The 14,479-nt window shown below is 37.5% G+C and overlaps 1 protein-coding gene and 1 long non-coding RNA gene across 16 annotated transcripts in view; one reads left to right on the plus strand and one right to left on the minus strand.

Moving 5' to 3' along the window:
- Nucleotides 1-14,479, minus strand: part of ROBO2 (roundabout guidance receptor 2) — a 962,581-nt gene that overhangs the window by 309,188 nt on the left and 638,914 nt on the right. The gene's annotated exons all lie outside the window — the stretch shown is intronic.
- Nucleotides 13,028-14,479, plus strand: part of LOC142741547 (uncharacterized) — a 46,152-nt gene continuing 44,700 nt past the window's right edge. Inside the window, exon 1 of the long non-coding RNA XR_012881188.1 lies at nucleotides 13,028-13,126. This is a non-coding gene — a long non-coding RNA (uncharacterized LOC142741547). The remainder of the gene's footprint in view (nucleotides 13,127-14,479) is intronic.

Here is a 14,479-nt window from a genome sequence, read left to right on the forward strand (position 1 = left end):
AAAAACTTATTGAAGGGTGTATATCATAAATTAAGAAAAAAGATCAACCATTGCAATGTATTCAAGACATGTAGACTATGACCTTTTATAAATTAGACACACCATGTATTGGTATTGCATTCTCTGAATATTTTTCATGGTAGATAGAGGCAAAAATAATCTATTGCTACTTCCTCCGTAAATGTTAAGTACTTCTTCTCTCAGTGCGGTTTATAAAACATATTACCAAGGAGGAAATTACTTCTCATTTCTACATCTGTTTATGTCTTAAGAGCTCTAAAGCAGGTGTGTCTTTGTATATAAGATGAAGGCAACAAAAGAAGCCAAAGAACAAAATTTAGAATCTGTCGCTATAAGATTTTAATATCAGGTCTAAATACTGAATTTGTTTAACGATGGGACAATATGGCCAACTGACTTTGCTTAGTTAGTTGAGTACAAATGCAGAATATATGATTGTGATTGAATAAGGGTCTATACACACATCATTACCATTTGTAGAAACCTTGTACGGGAGTCCTTACAGCGTCCGTATTCCGTCAGTTTTGTGCTCAGTGTGCCGTTGCTTCTTGGAGAGAATAACTTCATAATATGGCATGTGATGGAACATACTATGATTTTTTCCTCACAGGTTCTCTTGTGAAAAAGGCCTTCTTGTTCCGCTATATGAAAAAAAGGCCCAATGAGGCGTAGTATTGTCCCACAGCAGGCCATTAAAGCCATATTACAGATCTGTACAACACGGATCTGTGATATGGCCGAGGGCATAGAAAATTAAAGTACTTTGATTTTAGTGTGATCCATGGCCATGGCCACAACAGCACACCATGTGGTTAGGGTTGGGATTGCAATCAATGGGTTAAATGTAAAACATTTGAGACATGACCTGTGCGACATGACCGTTTCAAAATGTGAACTTAAAATGTGATCTATACAACGTATGTCTGTGTATCGCACAATTCTCAAATTGTCATGCTTATAGTTTTAGTGAAATAATCTATTTAACGTCTTCTTCAGGTAAGTGCCCTATTTTCCCAATATTCTAGAGAATTTACGAGATCTAGACCAAATTTCCAAGAAAATCCATTTTTGTCTTATCTAACATATCCAATGTGGCTCTTCGTCAATAAACACTGCATTCACTGAACATCTTTCTTCAGGTCCTAGGATAAGATTGATGGGTGGTTGGAATAGACAAATTAGATTTACTGAAATCTTCAAACAGAGTTTCTTGACTATATTGTAGAGGTCTTGAGTGCTTTATTATCCCTGCAGTATGTCAGAGATGACTGGGACTGGAATGGGAGATGGATTTACCAGGTAAAATCTCAGAGACACATCAATATGCCATTCCAACTTGGTAGAACTACTCATACGCTACCTTACAGCTAATATTCCCTTTTAGACTGAGTCATTGATTGAGTTGCATACGATAACATAGTTTCTTGATTTCACTTTAATTAAAATAATGTATTTTACATATTTCCCATACATACCAGGTTTAATACGATCCCTGCTTAGATACAGTACCATTATCCGACTAATATCTCCTTGTGTAATCTTACAATGCGTCACCCATGAGTAAACTTTTATGACTTTGCGAGCGGAATAATAAGGCATGAGCTGGGCAAGATTAGTGTCTGCAATAACAAACTGTCTTGTGCCAAGCTCCAAATTCAGATTTATTAAACATGAATGTATCCTGGGGTTGTTCAGATGGTAATAATGAAATACTCTCTTTTGGAGATTAAAGAAAGGAAATACAATTTTACAGAGCTGTATTGCATCGTATGTCTTGTAAAGACTAAGTGTGAAACAGAACAAAGGGCTAAAATGTTGGCAAAATGTAAAGAAACAAAGGGAAATTCCTGACATTTAAGCACTTAAATGTCAATTACTGCATCCTATTAAACAACATTTGTCGGGTATGTGGACTTAATAGTAAAAGAAATAATAAAATCTGTTTGTCTATACAGCGGTGGCTTGGTTAAAAAAAAAAATAATCTTAGTTAATATAAGGGGGTTTCCAGTTCAAGACCTTGGTCTATCAGCCTATGTGGAGTGGAGAGTGGCTACAAGAATCATCGGTCACTCTGGAAGAACTGGCTCATCCGTGCATTATACAGACAGCCCATTGATTTCAATGAGAACTGTGTAATGATTTATTTTTCCTGTGGTGGCGCTGCAGGAGAACTTAACACTTGTCACCAGGTTCCCCCACAGATTACACATAATCGCAGAGGGTCCCATTAGTGGGACAACCTGTGATCAGCTTATCATTGATGGACAGATAGACATCCACTTTGAGGTTCTTCAAGTCCATATACAACTGGCTCTATGTAATCTATAGATTCAAGTTAAGACCTCATGAACACTTTCATGACTCCATGCAACCTCATGTACGGAGCCATAACATGCCACCCATAGAATTATCTGTAATATATATTAACTACGCAGGTACATAGTGCTTATGGCTTTGTAATATGAACCTCATGGTCTCCATCATATGTAACCACAGGGACCCTGTGTAGCTTCAGTCATCCTCTGTAAACACCTGCTACATGCATTGAGCCTTAAAGGCTTTGTATGAAATTAGAAAAATGGGTTTGGTTTATTACAGAAACAATGCCACTCTTGTCTATGGGCTGTGTCTGGTATTGCAGCTCAGCCACATTTCAATGAAAGGGTCTAAGATGTAAAACCAATAATAACCCATGGGCAAAAGTGGTGATGTTTCTGGGAAAACATCAGACCCTTATCTCATAAAAGACTTGAAAGCCTTCAAACATGGGTAAAACATCTAAAATTTACTCTGATCATATTCAACCCCATAGGCAGCAGTACTCACCACAAGGTATATGTAGTGTTTATGGCGACTAAACTTTTAGAAAACTTCTGACAAAAACTTCTGTCAGAAGTTTTGATCAGTGGGGGTCCGAGCACTAATACCCCCACCGATCGCTAAAACGAAGCTGCAGAAGCACTCGGGTGAGCGCTGAGCTGATTGACTTCTTTTTGATTTTCTCAGAAAGCCAAGGTAACGGTGTACAGACTCAATAGAAAGTCTATGAGCCCGTACACCAACTGCTCAGCTTTCGGAAAAAAGCCAATCAGAAACTAAGCGGTTTAGCGCTCACCCGAGCACTTCTGCTGCTTCGTTTTAGCAATTGGTGGGGGTCTCAGTGCTCAGACCCCCACCAATCAAAGCTATGACATGTCAGAAGTTTTTTGAAAGTTTAGTTACCCTTTAAGGCTACAGGATCAAATATGGTGACACCCTTAGCACATAAATTATATATTCTCCCCATGATAATATGATATCAGGGTTTCCATTTTTATCAATAAAATAGTTTTGCTCCAACTGAACTCTTTACATAGAGATGCATCAACGATACATAAGCTACAAAATGGATTGCACTAAATAAAATCTTTCATTTACTGTTGTCCAGTTGAGTTATATGTCTAGTTATTGTAAATGCCACCATCATAAAGCGTCAGACATGTTCACAGGAAAGCATCAGTTCACATTAAATCATCACTGACAATTAATTTCAGTTAGAATAAGTCTTAAACAGTAGACACTGGTTATTTGCATACCTTCTAAAATGTATGCATTTCACTAGCAGCGAAACACAATTTCATGATAGACTAGCGTTGTGTGACAAGACTTAGCTCACCTCTGCCAATTCTGAGGATTTAATTATGAAACATTTTCTACAGTTTAGTCATTGCAGCCGTGGAAATGTTTGAATATTTTTGCAACAAATCAGTAATATTATAAAAGACACTGTCAGAATTCATATGTGGAAGACTCATTAATATGTGCATTAAGCGAGAATCCGAAAAAGAAAAAGTAAGCCAGGCCTACTGTCATAATACTAGATATCCAATACATCTTAATGTATCTTGTAACCCAGATTAAAAGTATCTATCTATCTATCTATCTATCTATCTATCTATCTGTCTATCTGTCTATCTGTCTATCTGTCTGTCTGTCTATCTGTCTATCTGTCTGTCTGTCTGTCTGTCTGTCTGTCTGTCTGTCTGTCTGTCTGTCTGTCTGTCTGTCTGTCTGTCTGTCTGTCTATCAGCCCATGTATATGTAGGCTTAGTTCCAGTTCTGGGTGTACGAGCAGCATACGGTCACCTTGTCGTGGCAGGTGGGCTCACACAATTTGATCAAAATGTGAACTTAAAACCTCACTATTGTAAGTAGATTCAGCAGTAATGCATATGTATTGATTTATAGTGTTTAGGTGGAATTTGTGTCACCATTTTTGCATATTGTATCTAGATAGATATTGTTGTTTTGGTGGTGTTTTTTTTTTTTAACTATTACTTTATAAGGGGTCGTCCGGTTTTAGCAAACTAATGTTATTTTTTTGTATAATTGTTGCTATTCAGTAGGAACATTTATTGTCTACTTTCAGTGGATAAAATTCTGGCATCAAGTTGTCTATGGTCATGTGATGTACACACAGGTGGGGCGCTCTTCCACACATCCGGGTCACACTCAACCTCCCATATATGGGTAAGTGCATCCATTGGACCTAACCTGGCTTTATGCCATTTGTTTCAAGGCATTAATTACTTAGAGCAGTTACAGGCCTTTTGAGCTAGGCATTCCATCCATTTTTGCCCGGCTTACATTTCAATTTATCTTTATGTGATACACCCTGTTGTTGGAGTTACATTGAGCCACATTAACTGTACATACCATTAGTGTATTGTGTATTTATACTGCTATCAATGTTTACAATTGTGATCCGCACAAGGATTTATTTTAGATTCTCTGTCTATGTCATTTAGTGTATTTTTTGTAAATCAATAAAGATGTTTTATTCCTTCATATATTGATATGTATGGACTCTTTTTTTCTCCTGTTTATTATATATTGTTAGAGTCCTTATCTCTAATTTATATGGGTGGTTGAGAGTTGTCTCCCACCTTGATACGCATTTTGTCCTGTGAGACTTCTTGTTTAACTCACTATTGTAAGTAGATTCAGCAGTAATGCATATGTATTGATTTATAGTGTTTAGGTGGAATTTGTGTCACCATTTTTGCATATTGTATCTAGATAGATATTGTTGTTTTGGTGGTGTTTTTTTTTTTAACTATTACTTTATAAGGGGTCGTCCGGTTTTAGCAAACTAATGTTATTTTTTTGTATAATTGTTGCTATTCAGTAGGAACATTTATTGTCTACTTTCAGTGGATAAAATTCTGGCATCAAGTGGTCCATGGTCATGTGATGTACACACAGGTGGGGCGCTCTTCGATACCGCTACGGTATGTGTATCAGAGCGGTGTCTTGTAACGAGCCGTGCACCTGTGTATCCATCACATGACGATGGACAGAATTTTATCTACTGGAAGTAAACAATGAATGTTTCTACTGAATAACAACAAGCATTGTTTTTTGGAAAATTGTATAACTTTAAATTATACAAAAAAAAGTTGCATTAATTTGCTGAAACTGGACAACACCTTTAAGACACATCCCTCAAATAACAAAATCTAGGTATCCAATCAATGCTTCTCCTACAGTGCTTCAAATCCTTGCAGTGGCAAGAACAGTCTAGTTATTGGGTGTATGCACCATAGAGGCAGCTCTTGCTATGGATCACGTGATTAGAGGGGACCAAGCTCAATCTAGCCATATCTCTCTTTCCTATGGCTTGTGGACCTGCACAGGGCTCCCCATACAAAAATAGCACAAAAAAAGTTCAAAGGCTTATGCTACCCTGACATCCTATAAGGCATAACCCGGGGGTTGGGAATGGTTCTGCTATCCAATATGCAAGAGTGTGATTGCATGGACCAGAATTAGTATAGAGCCTCTTGTTGTTTTTGTTGTAGGGCCCTCTATGGCTTATGCATGTCCTGGTTTCATACCGAGTAGTCAACAACCTGGAACAATTGGTTAACGTTATGAATCTGAATTCAATACTAATTTGTTAAAAAAAAAATAATAATATTATGATATTTCATGTGTTATTTATATTGTAGTATCCGCTATACAAAAACACCTCTCTATAGAGTGAATATTTAGACTTTTTTATCAAGGTATTTACAAAAAAAGTAAATTTTTTTGTATACTCATCATTCAAATAGGTATTTGAAAGCCTTGGTTCTCGGTGTCTAATGTTACAGGTGGTTTACTAATGTATTTGTCATAGGAATATGCTCCTGGGCCATGTCATATCCCTATTGACCCCAGAAGCATATGAGCATGGGTCTTTAAGGGTCAGATGTAAATATGATAATAATGTTCACTATGGCCCTTTGCCTATGACTGCTCAGCAGATACATACTAATTTTTTTTTCTGAGTTGATTGTTGTTATCCTGAAGCTCATATTTTAGTGGTCAGCTTATAACATGCAAATTGTCTCCTAAAGAAATGTAAAAAGAAAAGGGCCTACAGGGAGATTATGAAATATAACCTGATGTGGGGCCGTATGTCATGACTACCAAAGCATCAACTCGTATAATGTGAATCAAATTCATAGAATAGAATTGTGTTTACAAAAATGGGCTGCACACTTGCCCCTAGCAGACCCCTGTAAGCATTCATCTCCATCCTCAGGGAAATCTAGGTTAATATTACATTTGTGCAACAGATTCTACATTTTTTATTTATTGGAAGGCATTCTACCATGACAGAGTGAAGGCACAGTCCTAGAATTACTGAAGCACAAGATAGATATAGTCCAAGTCACTTGGGAAGAATCACTTAATGTAGTTCAGTCCTTTGATTAGACCATCCATTTATGAGTCAAAGTAATTATTTCATGTGGATAGCTCCCAAATCGAACCTTAAACCGTCGACATAGTATTAAGCACAGTTAAACACAGAAACCATCTTCAAGGTTCTTCTCCACATGTAGGAGGTCTTTTAAATAAGAATGTTTATATAGGGATTAAGAAGTAGAGTAAACACTTTGGTTGCCTCTATGGTGCAAATGGCCTATTCTGATTATTTACGTAGGGTGATGAGCTTTCTAATGGTCGCGGTCAGGTATGGGATACACGACACATCTCTGGAAGTACAATAACAAGGAATTAAGTCAATTTTTAAGTAGGCAATTTTAAAGTTTACTCCATCAAGAATTCATTATTCCCCTGTTGCTTTATTAGGTTATTTTTTTATTTAGCCCTTCAGCCATTTGAAATATTGATCAAACATTGATAAGATCTACCATGTTCAGACACTTATATATTGCTTCATCTATTAACAGACACTCTTTTTCATGGCAATAAAACAATTGTTGTCACAGTCACACCTCTTATACTGGAAGAGCGTTTCGTAATGTTTCTAAGTCACATGCCCCCTACTCAAATATATTACATTCAAGTACTGACAAGGATTTGATTATTCTCTGTGATGCACATTAAAAGTACAGCATGAGGGCAGTGTGAGTTCCCCCTAGAGACATGGGGTACATGTTACACGGTTAAGAACCTAGGTACTAAAATTACAGAATGGCTAACCCAAAAACTTTATTGGTTACTTGGTTTTGCAGGTAAAGTGTACACTAATGGCTTCCTCGAACCAATATATGCAGGTCATCTTAACAGTCTACCAACACCCCTTGTGCAGACCAACCTATACGGCCAACAATAGCTTCAAAACACACAGATTTACAATAGTGCCCAAGGGGAAACAAAATTTGGGAGGCTTAGAGAATTTATCTCAGCATAGACAAAGCGAGGATAGTCCATCAAGGTCCGATAGGTAGGACTCCAGTGGCAGAAGGGGTTACATTGGTCGATCAGATATTGGTGGCATATCCTAGTGATATATGCCACCAATGTCTTGGCTAAGACAACTCTAATAAATCAATAATCGCAGAACCTACTGGTCAACACACATCGTACATCAGCTTAGTGGAACAAACAAAACCTTGAAATACCTTTCCAAAATTTGGTGTCATCGTAAAGTCCTATTAGTTGCAGGAAAACATGTAAATTATAAGAATGGTCTGGAACTTACAGGTACTGCCAGGCTTAAAAAATAAAATAAAAGTGCCCCATCCGAAACAGTTTCTCTCTTGTCCATGGGCAGTGTCTGGTTTTGCAACTCATCCTGATTCAAGTGACTGGGACTAAGATGCAAGACATGGAAAATGGACATGGGTGGCGATGTATCTGGGGAAAAATTCCATACCCTTTTTTCTGATCCTGGACAACATCTTTAAAGGGGTAAAGTTCTTGTTCATGTACTGGTTAATTTAATTTCAAATGTTCCACTCAGATATGAGCTGTCCCCTTTAAAAATTCTGTGGAGTATGTAGTCTAAAGTATTGGATAAATGTAAATGATAGAATATAATGCATTTTATACTGGTATTCATAGCAGATACTTGAAATAAATCTCATGAAGGGCTATCAACTTGAATAAATCCTAAAGCCACAGAAATCCTAGATTTAAACAGTCCATGCCGTTCTGTCCACTTAGCAAGGCAAAGCCCAATGTCCTTAAAATGCAATCACGGGTGGATTATGTGAGAGGAGATTGGGATAACACTTTCTGTTTCCCATTTCACACACTTATCCCTACATTATACAAATCTCTGAAATTGTGTAAAATATCCATTTTAGAGTTAAATGCCCGGGATCTAGTCTCTCTTTTTTCCATCTAATTGTGGATCATCAATGCATTACACTTAATACTATTTTGACATGGTAAAGTAGATTTGCTAAACAATAGTTCATGCATATTTAAAAAGGAAGTATATGCTCTATGGAATAGGGAATCTTAAGTGCATTGTACGCCAGATGTCTGCACATAAATTGACTTGACTATTGAAATAGGACAAAAGTAGTGTTGCAGTCAACATAAAAAATATCACACAGAACACTCATCTAAGAATAGAAACATAATTGGACAATAAAGAGGTGGTCTACCTTCGGACGACTTTAATTTATTTAATTGTACTGTACATGTTCTCCTGCTGCTTTTAGCAAATATCTTGATGTATCTTTCTAACATGTTATTTATATATATATATATATATATATATATATCTTTCTTCTTATTATTATTATTATTATTATTATAATATATTCGGTAGGATGTTAAAAGGGGGTGTCTAGTTATGACAACCTCTATCCACATGTCCTATTGGGGCATATGGACTTCATAGAGAGGGGTCCCCTTTCAGGACTGCCTTAATAAACCAGAGCAAATCGAGCTCATGCTGTAGAGAAGCCATTCATTTGATTAGGCAGGCATATAATGCGACATTTACCTGAAGTGGAGATGTATGGGCGACCAGAGCTTCTTCCTGCTATAACAGCTGATTCGCCAGGATTTCTGAAGCTAGACCCATAATGATGAAATGAACACCGGGTAGGCATTAGTGTAAAAAAAAGTGGTTGTCATGGTGAGAAAAACTCTTTATGAACAGTACTATAACTAATATTACTCATCATTATCACATTACATTAATCTCTGTTTTGCTTGAAGTACAATATAAATATATAGCACAAAACAAAAGAGAAGAAAATAATATACTGTATAGTTATAGTGTTAGAAAAGACTGGAGAAGGGCATATACTGTACAAGAGAATAAGCTAAAGTTGCATGAAGGTGAAAAAAATATAGGAATTTTGTTTGTAAAAATTTAGGTATTTCACAGTTGGGCACTAAGTTACCCCATCGATTCAATAATAGTGATAGACAATCAGTAATATACCTGGTTCATATGGGCCATGAAGTTTTGCGGTTTTGTAGTAGGTATTTATTTTACATACGGTATGTGTCGATTATGGTAATAACAGTGGCACCAGGGGTACATTTTACCAGCTTTATATAGCTGTTACAGTCAACTATGAGGTTATTGAAGAACTTCAGGACTATTATGGGTGACTAAAATGAAAAACACATCTAACGTTGGGAATGAGGTTTATGAAAAGGTGGGCATCTACCTTACCAGTGCAATTAACACCCAAGTGACTAATCGGTTTTTGTTTTTTTTACATCGGAGACATTGAGATGGCTATTGTGGGAATACCTCATAGCAACCACAAAGTCTTCATACCTGGTGAAGCTTACAATGCAATTGTTGTGGTGCCTGAGGCATAGGGATATAAAGCGATTTGCCCAAGGTCAGAAAAGGTTGACACTAACTCCACACACCAGAAATTGTGGTATTCAATATTATTTTAATTAATTTTTCTTACCAACTCTTTGATTCAGATCTTGGATTTAAAAAAATAAAAGTCTACAGTAAGGTCAGACGTTTCTATCGCTGACAGCTCGAGCAATAACACCTCTGCCAAAAGAAAAGAACAAAACACTGAATGCTTCAACCATCCGCTCTCACTTTTTGCTCTTTAATAACCTTTTCGCATTGAATTTCGCATGATGGTGCCCTTATGTTACCCACAAAGAAATACTACTATTATATTTTTACAAAAATTCTACCTTTCATTCTAGCAATGGTTGCATTAGCATTGAGTCTAATCTGATGCCACTTATTCATATGCCACTGTGTAAGGCAATAATAGGAGGGTAAGACTTTGGAAGAACTTGCTAAATTGATGCTATTATTTTTGTGTCATTCTAGTGAACTGAGATTAAAATAGTCTTCTACCTTAATAATAAGAATATTAGCTGGCAGATTGTATTTGAAATAGATCCTGCAGTCTTTTGAGTAGTGGAATGAAATGAAATAGTTTGCATAGTGATAATTTGAAAATTATCAGGGAAAAGTATGCCTTTCATTGACTTGGAAAATTAAAAACTGTGATACTGAAGCTAAAGGGGTATTTCAGCCATTAACATTCATCAACTATCTACAGCCTAGGTTTAACATTTCAAATTGGTGAAGGTTCAATCGCTGGGACCACCAATGAGTGCTATAACAAGGGACCACAGTCCTTCGTCCTTCCCACCACAACTTTCTGGATGTAGAGGAGCTATGTGAAGAGGAGGTCGCTCATTCAGCTGTTTACGTAACTTCCATCGACTTCTACAGAGTGGCAGGTCACATTCTCGGAAATCCCTCCATACAATTCTTCTACTCCACAGACACACTGGTAGGAATGAAGTAGAATCTGCGTTCCCTCATTCAAGTAATTTTTAGGGTTCCATTAGTTAGACCCTCTACTAATTGAACATTTAAATATTAGCCCATAGAGCTTACCCCCGGGTTGTACTGATTTGATACGACATGTAGACTTTACAAGAACATGAGAATATGTAGGTAAAAGGCGTTAACTGCTACTTAAAATTACTAGATTTCATCCTCAATTAGTTATTTAATTTCACAATTCATAATGCTCAGAAATAGGAAAGTTGGAGGAAAGTTGGAGCATAACAAAAGTTACTGAGGTATATAGTACGTGATGCTGCTGGTGGTGCCAACAAATTCATAAGTCAGTCTGGTAGCAGTGAACCACAGTGAGAGCCAAGAAAACTTGAAACAGTGATGAATCTACCCAGGAGATGCTGCCCTACCAAAATTTCACTAAGAGAACATCAACAACTTCTCCAGGAGGTCACAAAAGAACCCAGACAAATATCTAAAGAACCACAGGCATCAGTCATGGCCAATGTAAATAATTCCACAATAAGAATGACACTAGACAAAAAATTTTGTTGCAAGGTACAAACCACTGCTGACCAAAAAAAACACAAAGGCTCGTCTCACATTTCTCAAAAAACATCTGAATGTCCCCCAAGACTTTTTGGATAATATTCTGTGGACTGATGAGTAATTGATTGAACTTTTTGGAGGAGACGAGTCTCGTTACTTCTGATATAAAGCTAACACCGCACTCCACCATAAGAACATCGCACCTACGATCACACATGGTGCTGGTAGTGGGATGGTCGTGGCTGCTTTGTTTCTGCAGGACTTGGATGATTTGTCATAATTGATGGAGTCATGAATTCTGCTCAGTATCAGGAAATCCTGATGGAGATTTCCCGCCCGTCAGTTCGTAACCTAAAGCTCAAGTGCAGTTGGGATATGCAGCAGGACAACAATCCAAAGCACACCAGCAAGTCCACCTCTGAATGGCTCCAAAGAAACAAAATGATGGTTTTGGAATGGCCGAGTCAAAGTCCTGACAGGAATCCCAATGAGATTCTGTGGCAAGACCTTAAACGTGCAGTTCATACATGAAGACCCTCCAATGTGGCCGAATTAAGACAATTCTGCAAAGAAGAGTGGCCAAAATTCCTCCACAGCGATGTAAAAGACTCATCACAAGTTATCACAAATGTTTCATTGCAGTTATTACTACCAAGGGTGGCACAACCAGTTATTATTTTAGGGGGCAATTACTCTTTCACATGGGTGATCTAGGTTTGGAATAAATCTTTATCCTCAATAAATGGAATGATCATTTAAAAGCTGCATTTTATGTTTCCTCGTGTTGTCTTTGTCTTATATTAAAATTACTTGGATGATCTGAAACATTTAAATGTAACAAATTAGAAAACAGAAGAAATCAAGTGAGGGGCAAATACTTTTTAACAGCATTGTAGGTCGGGCCCCATAAAAAAAAAACTGCATTTTAGCCTTGGTACCTTTAATGAGACCATATTTATTGCCATGGATACATTTTTATTGATAGACTATTGCTAAATTTTTTCTAAATCTATACAAGTTGATACAATATCTGTTACTTACATAAGGTCTGCATATTCTAGAGTAGTACATTGCAGCAAATATATTCACTCACATAAAAATGGTTCCCTGCAGGCGCACAATTTCAGTCAATAGGAAGTCAATTAACATAATTCTGTTAACACAAGTTTCTAGAGAAACCTGGAGAATCTGAAGAAATATGGAGAAAACAGAGACTTTAAGCAGATAATGTCCTGTACAGACTCATACACAAGACCCCGTGCTGAACGTAGCAGTGCCAGCGACTGAGACGCCATGTTACCCAGATTAGACAGAGCGCTATAACACTTGTTACCCTAATTATGTATAGTGACATCACACATTGTTCCATTATCATAAATGTATAGATTCTATAACATACACATAGCAGTAGAACACAGAAGCCTCATTGAAGCCCGTGTCATCCACTGTATGTGCCATCCTTTTACCAAATGCACTAAATATCCAAGCATGCTAGACCTAGCGATCTGGTCTGCCATAGGGTAAGATTGAGGTTGTGTTGTGATAATCCTACAATTTTACCACAATTTGCACGTGACCAAAAGTCGTCATGTTACCCCCACCTTACTGTATTCAATCATCAAAATAAAAAAAATATAGGAATACCTATTATTAATGGAATATGACCTTGTTTATCATAATGATTGGAATGTACAACTTTTTGTAGAAATTAGAGCCTTGTACATGACACACAGGCACGCAATAGGTGAAGGAATTTACATCATGTTGGCTCAACCCAATATTACTGGTACACCCACCATAGCATTAGGCACTTAAATATTATTACAGATGCACTTTGTGGAGACATTTTTCATCACAATATTGGAAATACATTGTACAGTCCATATCTCTACACAAACAGCAGAGGTCACTGGTCTGATATATTGATAAAGAAAGATCTGTACTTTGCTTTTTATCTTGAAAATGTGCATCCTTTGCAACAAGTAAATTTACTCTAATCCAAAATGTGGGTATCTGGATAGTAAAACATCTGTCAAAAATAGTCCCAAACTCAATTTAAGGGTAAGTTCACACAGAGTTTTTTGACGCGGGAACCGTGCCGCAAAACTCGTCAAAAATGGCCCGAAAATGCCTCCCATTGATTTCAATGGGAGGCGGAGGCGGCTTTTTCCCGCGAGCGGTAAAACCGTCTCGCGGGAGAAAGAAGGGACATGTCCTATCTTCGGGCGTTTTATGCCGCTGACATCCCATTGATATCAATGGGAGTAAGAGAAAGCGTATTTCGTGGAATCTTAATGCCTGTGAAAATCGGCGTGCAGGGAGAGGAAAATCTGCCTCAAACTTCCAAACTGAATTTTGAGGCAGAATTTCCGCCTGCAAAAAACTCTGTGTGAACCCGGCCTTAATCTGGAATCACCTAATTTTCCAGACTTTTCAGGGTCTAAATTATCAAAAGTGCGAGATAGTGTTGGGGTAGTGATATAAAATGTTGGGTAAATATGAAAGAATCACTCCGGGCAAAACTGAAGTTATGTGTTATCTGATGGAGGGGGGAGGGGGGGTGCCTGACACAAATTGAATTTGAGTGTTCTCTGAATCTCTGTATCATGCACCACCACTCAGGCCCTACACTAGGCATAAAACACTATATGATTTGTAAAACTATTGGAGACTGGAGACGACCTCCATTACGTTGGTGATCTGGATGCCAGGGAAAGGACCTTTAGTGTATGTTAACTTGGTAAGGATATGTACTAGAGAAATCCACTGTGGATTGTGAAAATAATCCGCAGCAGAAACACACAGCTGAAACTCATATCTCTACCGAGGATCGGCATGTGAATCCACACACGGACAAGTTGGTGAATGTGGCA

The sequence above is a fragment of the Rhinoderma darwinii genome, chromosome 2, assembly GCF_050947455.1.
Source record: "Rhinoderma darwinii isolate aRhiDar2 chromosome 2, aRhiDar2.hap1, whole genome shotgun sequence".
In the NCBI taxonomy this organism is placed as follows: domain Eukaryota; kingdom Metazoa; phylum Chordata; class Amphibia; order Anura; family Rhinodermatidae; genus Rhinoderma; species Rhinoderma darwinii.